Source organism: Eschscholzia californica, unplaced genomic scaffold (genome assembly GCF_041429995.1).
Source record: "Eschscholzia californica isolate CP2 unplaced genomic scaffold, dmEscCali1.0.p SCAF_88, whole genome shotgun sequence".
Lineage (NCBI taxonomy): Eukaryota > Viridiplantae > Streptophyta > Magnoliopsida > Ranunculales > Papaveraceae > Eschscholzia > Eschscholzia californica.
Genome location: NW_028238514.1, coordinates 30001 through 37500, shown reverse-complemented (window position 1 = coordinate 37500; position 7500 = coordinate 30001).

The following is a 7500-nucleotide window of genomic DNA, read 5'->3' as shown; positions in this document are numbered from 1 at the left end:
ATGTCCGACGAAGCACCACTTGGAAGGGCCGAGGCACGGGACGCGCATGGGACAGCCCGGGACGGCATGGGACGCCCTCGCTACAGCTCGGGACGGCCAGGTACGCCCGAGACTTGGCTCGGGACGGCCTGGGACGCCCTCGCAATAGCTCGGGACGGCCTGGGACGCCCGAGACTAGGCTCGGGACGGCCTGGGACGCCCTTGCCACAGCTCGGGACGGCCTGGGACGCCCTTGCCACAGCTCGGGACGGCCTGGGACGCCCGAGACTTTGCTCGGGACGGCCTGGGACGGCCTCGGCACAGCTCGGGACGGCCTGGTGTCACGGCCTTTTCTCTCGATAGGCGTCGTGCGGCACTTGTGCGCGCTCTCGGGACAAGTCAGCCAACAAAGTAATATTCCAAACAACCAACGATAGCTACAAAAGAAGGCAACAAGATATATTATTGATAGATAATGAGAGCTTACAAGGAAAGACAAGCATATGACTAAGGAAGCTTCCTAAAGGCTAGGGAAGCTTATGGCTCTTCGGTTGCCCACTATTTGGAAGGTAGGGGTCTTCCACTCAAAGTTTACCATCCACTCCCCTACATAGTGCAAAATATATGTTTTACCTATCCTCACAAGGAAACATCAATGCTTTCAACCAAGCATACTCCTTTGTTGGAAATAAAGACATCTACGTCCCCGTGCCAAGGGAAGCTACCTAAGGAAGCTACCTATATACAAGGCACCTTACTATGCACGCTCAAGACATATGCCGGCCTAGCGCAAGGCATATGCTACACTTATTACAATGCATAAAAGTAAAAGACATGTCCCTTGGCAATACCAACATGGCTTGACAAAAAGGGACATGACAGACTCCCCCACTTGTTATGTCGTCGTCCTCGACGACTTCGCTGCCAAGTACTCCACGATCTTTTCTGCATTGTCGAGCAAGGAGCTGGCGCGTTCCCAACTGGCTTCGGCTTCTGGCAGGTTCTTCCACTTGACTAAGTACTCGATCTCCGGTGGCGAATTGTGATGAGCTTGAGCACGGCGATCAGCTACTATCTTCTGCACCTCCCTGGTTGGCTGGAGCTCCGGTCTTGGATTAGATCTCTGCTGGTTGGCACGTTGGGGATCCGCCTGATCCTGGTAGAACGGCTTCAGGTTGCTGGCATGGAAGACTGGATGGTGGTTCTGCATATACCTCGGGAGTTGTACTTTGAACGAAACCTTTCCAACACGAGCAATGATGGGAAAGGGGCCCTCGTACCGCCTCACCAAGTTTCGGTGTAGCTTCTTCACGAACCGAGAAGTATCCCTGTTGATCTTGACGAGCACCAAGTCACCTACTTTGAAGTTGTGTGGTCTCCGGTTCTCATCTGCGAACTTCTTCATGCGTGCTGCTGCTTTCTCCAGGTGTGCTTTGGCTATTTCTGCTGTCCGCTGCCATTCCTTAGCAAAAGTGAATGCCCGTGGGCTAGTACCTGTATAACCTGTTGCAACCGTGTGGGGAGTTAACGGTCGCTGCCCTGTTACCAGCTCGAATGGTGTCTTGCAGGTAGAAGAACTCTCCTGCAAATTGAAACAGAACTGAGCTACGTCCAATAGATTCACCCAATTCTGCTGGTTGGCACTGACAAAGTGCCTAAGGTATTCTTCAAGAAGAGCGTTGAAACGCTCCGTCTGGCCGTCTGTCTGCGGATGATTACTTGTCGAGAAGTTCAGCTGTGACCCTAGAAGTTTCATGAGCTCGGTCCAAAACCGCCCTGTAAATCTGGCATCACGATCACTGATAATAGTCTGGGGCACACCCCAATATTTCACTACGTGCTTCAAGAACAAGAACGCCACTTCTTCCGCAGTACACTGAGCAGGTGCTGGAATGAAGGTTGCATACTTCGAGAAACGATCAATCACCACCATAATAGAAGTATACTCCCCCACTTTTGGCAAGCCACTAATGAAATCCATAGATACACTCTCCCATGGACGCTGCACCACCGGCAATGGCTCCAAAAGTCCCAAAGGTTTCTTCCGCATCACCTTGTCCTGCTGACAAATGAGGCAAGTCTGCACATACTCTTCAACTTGCTTCCTCATGTTCGGCCAGTAATATGCTGTCTCAAGTAACGCCAATGTACGATGGTAGCCAGGGTGGCCTGCCCATACGGTATCATGACATTCCTTGATCAGCTCCCGCCTTAGCTCCGCAGAGCGAGGCACATAGAGACGTCCACCTGTGGTATATAACAAATCCTCTTTGATTCTGAACCTTGTGGAACGTCCTCCCTTCACCATATCGACCAAGATCTTGGCTTCTTTATCACTCTGCAGCCGCTCACGAATCTTGTCGATAATGATGGTCTTCAGCTGGGACCTGCTCCTCTGTCCCGTAGTAACCAAGGCGGCCAACTCCGCCTTCCTGCTCAGGGCATCAGCAACATTGTTCATTCTTCCTGGTTGGTACTCCATATCAAAATCAAACTCGGCCAATGACTCTTGCCAGCGAGCCTGCTTGGAAGTGAGCTTCTTCTGAGTCATGAAGTGTGAGGCAGCAACATTGTCGGTCTTCACCAGAAACTTCGACCCCAACAAATAATGCCTCCAGACCCTTAAGCAATGAACAATAGCTAGTAACTCTTTCTCCTGAGCTATATAACGCCGCTCCGTGTCGGAAAGCTTGCGGCTCTCGTATGCAACTGGGTGACCATCTTGCACTAGTACCCCGCCAAGTGCAAAATCAGATGCATCGGTATGAACTTCAAAAGGCTTGGAAATGTCGGGCAATGCCAATACGGGATCGTTAGCAACCTGCTGCTTCATGTCCTCGAATGCTTCTTGACATTCCTTCGACCAAACCCAGGGCCTATCCTTCTTCAACAAGTCTGTTAAAGGTGCCGATCTGGCTGAATATCTCCTGATGAACTTACGATAGTAATTCGCAAGGCCGAGAAATGATCTGAGCTCCGACACTGAAGTTGGCACCTTCCACTCTTGGATGGCTTTCACCTTCTTCATCTCCATCCGGATATGCCCATCACCAATAATGTGGCCCAGAAAACCTATGTGTTTTTGTGCAAACGAGCACTTTTCCTCTTTCACATACAGCTGGTTCTCCTTCAGGACCCTAAACACTTCTCTCAAGTGCTTTGCATGATCTTCCAAACTGTGGCTATACACAACAATATCATCAAGATACACCACCACGAACTTGTCGAGAAACTCATGGAAGATCTGGTTCATCAACGTACAAAACGTGGCGGGTGCGTTGGTTAAGCCAAAAGGCATCACCAAGTACTCAAACGCCCCATACCGCGTCACGCACGTGGTCTTCGGCTCGTCGCCTTCTGCAACGCGGACTTGATAATACCCAGAGCGCAAGTCTAACTTCGAAAAGTACTTTGCCGAACCGAGCTGATCAAACAAGTCCGCTATAAGTGGAATCGGGTATTTGTTCTTCACAGTCACCTTGTTCAAAGCCCGAAAATCCACGCACAACCGCAAGCTACCGTCGTGCTTCTTCTGGAACAACACTGGAGCACCATAAGGAGCTTTGGAAGGACGGATGAATCCCGCCTCCAATAGCTCATCGAGTTGTTTTCTCAATTCGGCCAACTCGGGTGGAGCCATCCTGTAGGGAGCTTTTGCAGGTGGCTTAACTCCTGGAATAATCTCTATTTGATGATCAACAGCACGTCGTGGGGGTAGAGACTTTGGAAGCTTTGCTGGCATAACATCCCTGAACTCCTTCAGGATGGTTTGGATCTTGGCAGGTACAGGTTCTGCATCCACTCCTGTAGTCCCCATCTTTAAGGCTGCCAAGTATGTCAACTCTCCCTTCTTTAGACCCTTCTCTAGCTGCATCGCTGAAATCATCTTGTCGCCTCGAGTCTTCTCGGCAACTACTGGCACCATGCACGGCTTGTCTCCAAGGAAACATATGCTCCCCAAGTACGGCATCGGCACCATTTTGTGCTCCATCATGAAGTCTAGTCCAATGATGACCTGAAAATCATCCAAAGGTACACAAGTAAAGTTAGTCTTACCAGACCACTTGCCAATCTCGAGGGGTACATCTCGAGCTACCCCATCTACGGGTTTTGGTGCCGAATTAACGGCCTTCATGCGGCTTGGATCCTTATGAAGCTTTAGACCCAACCGCTTAGCCTCCGCAGCATCTACGAAGTTGTTGCTAGCTCCAGTATCTACCATCACCTTGGTAGTCTTGCCATTGACCTTACATTCAACGTACATCAGCACCCTTGAGGCCTTAGGCTTCTCGCTTGATTGGCCCGCAAGAGCATTGAGTACCTGGAGCGCACCCATCTTTGAATCATCGTCATCACTATCCACATCTTCCTGTGGATCATGCATACTCTCCTTGTCCTCTTTGCCGCCAAAAGACACCTTCAATGCATTGAGCGCGGCTCGGGATGGACAATCACGTATGCGATGGGGGCCACTACAAAGGAAGCACTTCAACGGAGCTTTGGCTCCCGATGTAGCGCCCGTCTTCGACCCTGTGCCATCCCGGTTGGGGTAAGGTTTCCGCTCATGGCCTTTTCCCCTTCCAGGATTGGGCTTTCCTCCAGTGCCCGTAGGCTTTTTCCTCTCTTGATCATTCGTTGCGAAATCTGTGAGTCTCTCAGCGGCGGATTGCGCTGTGGCCAAGTCTTGCACCCTTTGCCTCTGGAGCTCTGTCTGTGCCCATGGCTTTAGGCCTTCAAGAAAACAGAAGAGCTTATCCTTCTCTGACATATCTTTTATATCGAGCATGAGCGCTGAGAACTGCTTCACATATTCCCGAACGGTACCTGTGTGTTGAAGCTTCCGTAGCTTCTTTCTTGCCATATACTCCACATTCTCGGGAAGGAATTGAGCCTTGAGCTCTCTTTTCAAATCCTCCCAAGAGTCTATGACGGCACGTCCGGCTTGTATCTCTTCGTACCGTGTGCGCCACCATAGTTTAGCATCCCCCGTCAAGTACATTGTGGCCATCGAGACTTTGGTGTCTTCATCGTCGGGTCGCACGGCACGGAAGTATTGCTCCATGTCAAACAAGAAGTTCTCGAGCTCCTTGCCATCTCTGGCTCCTCCATAGGATCTTGGATCCGGTACTCGCACACGAGGAGGATGCGCCTCTGCTGCTCCGGCTCGGTCTTGGGTACCTACAATCCGCATCAATACATTCACCTGTGCTCGTAACTCGTCGATGATGCTACCTTGCTCTTCTCGAAGGTCGCTTATTTGCACTTGCACATCCTCAAGGGATGCTCCCATAGCTTCGACCGTCATATCCACACCGTTGTGGCGACCTTCCAATCCGTCTAGCTTCTCCGCGAGCAACGGGACTCCCACGATCACTTCTTCCAAGCGCGCGGCCCGTTCCTCCAAAGCATCCAACCGTTCTTTCGTAGTTCGAGGAGCTGCCATCCTATGCTCTGATACCAATTGTCACGGCCTTTTCTCTCGATAGGCGTCGTGCGGCACTTGTGCGCGCTCTCGGGACAAGTCAGCCAACAAAGTAATATTCCAAACAACCAACGATAGCTACAAAAGAAGGCAACAAGATATATTATTGATAGATAATGAGAGCTTACAAGGAAAGACAAGCATATGACTAAGGAAGCTTCCTAAAGGCTAGGGAAGCTTATGGCTCTTCGGTTGCCCACTATTTGGAAGGTAGGGGTCTTCCACTCAAAGTTTACCATCCACTCCCCTACATAGTGCAAAATATATGTTTTACCTATCCTCACAAGGAAACATCAATGCTTTCAACCAAGCATACTCCTTTGTTGGAAATAAAGACATCTACGTCCCCGTGCCAAGGGAAGCTACCTAAGGAAGCTACCTATATACAAGGCACCTTACTATGCACGCTCAAGACATATGCCGGCCTAGCGCAAGGCATATGCTACACTTATTACAATGCATAAAAGTAAAAGACATGTCCCTTGGCAATACCAACATGGCTTGACAAAAAGGGACATGACACTGGGACGCCCGAGACTTTGCTCGGGACGGCCTGGGACGTCCGAGACTTTGCTCGGGACGGCCTGGGACGTCCGAGACTTGGCTCGGGACGGCCTGGGACGCCCGGGACGTGGCTCGGGACGGCCTGGGACGCCCTCGCTACAGCTCGGGACGCCCTGGGACGGCCTCGACACAGCTCGGGACGGCCTGAGACGTCCGAGACTTTGCTCGGGCCGGCCTGGGACGCCCGAGACTTGGCTCGGGACGGCCTGGGACGCCCGAGACTTGGCTCGGGACGGCCTGGGACGCCCGAGACTTGGCTCGGGACGGCCTGGGACGCGCTCGGCACAGCTCGGGACAGGCCGGGACGCCCGAGCCGAGCTTCGGGTCGCACGAAATCTCTTCGTATTCCGACATATTAGAAGCTTCCCATCATGTAGTAGGCTCGGCTTTGCCCTTTGGATGCCCTATGGTGCTTGGCGAGCACTAGGGAACGTGCCAGCACAAGTGCTGTGCACGCTCTGGGGAAGGAGCTCAACCCTCCCCCTTATAGTGCAAAGTTATTGTTTTGCCTATTTTCACAAGGAAACATCAATTTTTTAACCAAGCATACTGGGCCTTTACTCCTTCGTTACTCGTCGGAATCCAGCAAACTTATACTCGTTGGAAAGGCCTTTTCGCAAGGAATTTTTTGATATATTATAATAGCGATTCCGATAAATATTTATTTTTCTATGAATTTTTAAGTGAATAAACACCGGAAAATTCATAAAAAATAGAAAAAAAAATATTTTCTTCCGTTTCTTTTCTCCAATAATTCATAAATAATACCTCAATAGTATAAATGAAGAGAGAGTCGAAATGGCCCGGGTGGATTTCGAAATGTCCCACGACCCCATAGAATGCACGGGCCAGCCGAGCCAAAGCAGGGGACGCGCATGGGACAGCACGGGACGCGCACGGGACAGCGTCCCTATGGCTCGGGACGGCATGGGACAGCACGGGACGCCCTTGGTAAAGCTCGGGAATCCCATCGGACGCGCATGGGACGGCCTTGCTAAGGCTCGGGACGGCATGGGACGCGCATGGGACGGCCTTGCTAAGGCTCGGGACGGATGGGACAGCACGGGACGCGCATCGGACGGCCTTGGTAAGGCTCGGGACGGCATGGAACAGCACGGGACGGCCTTGGTGAGGCTCGGGACGGCATGGGACAGCACGGGACGGCCTTGGTGAGGCTCGGGACGGCATGGGACAGCACGGGACGGCCTTGGTAAGGCTCGGGACGGCCTTGGTGAGGCACGGGACGGCCTCGGTGAGGCTCGGGACGGCATGGGACAGCACGGGACGGCCTTGCTAAGGCTCGGGATGGCCTGGGACGGCCTTGGTGAGGCTTGGACGGCACGGGACGCGCATGGGACAGCATGGGACGGCCTTGGTAAGGCTGGGCACGGCATGGGACGCACATGGGACACCTTATGGGGATCATCAAGGGACGCTGCACGGGACATTCTTAGCCATGAAGGGCCTTCACATGG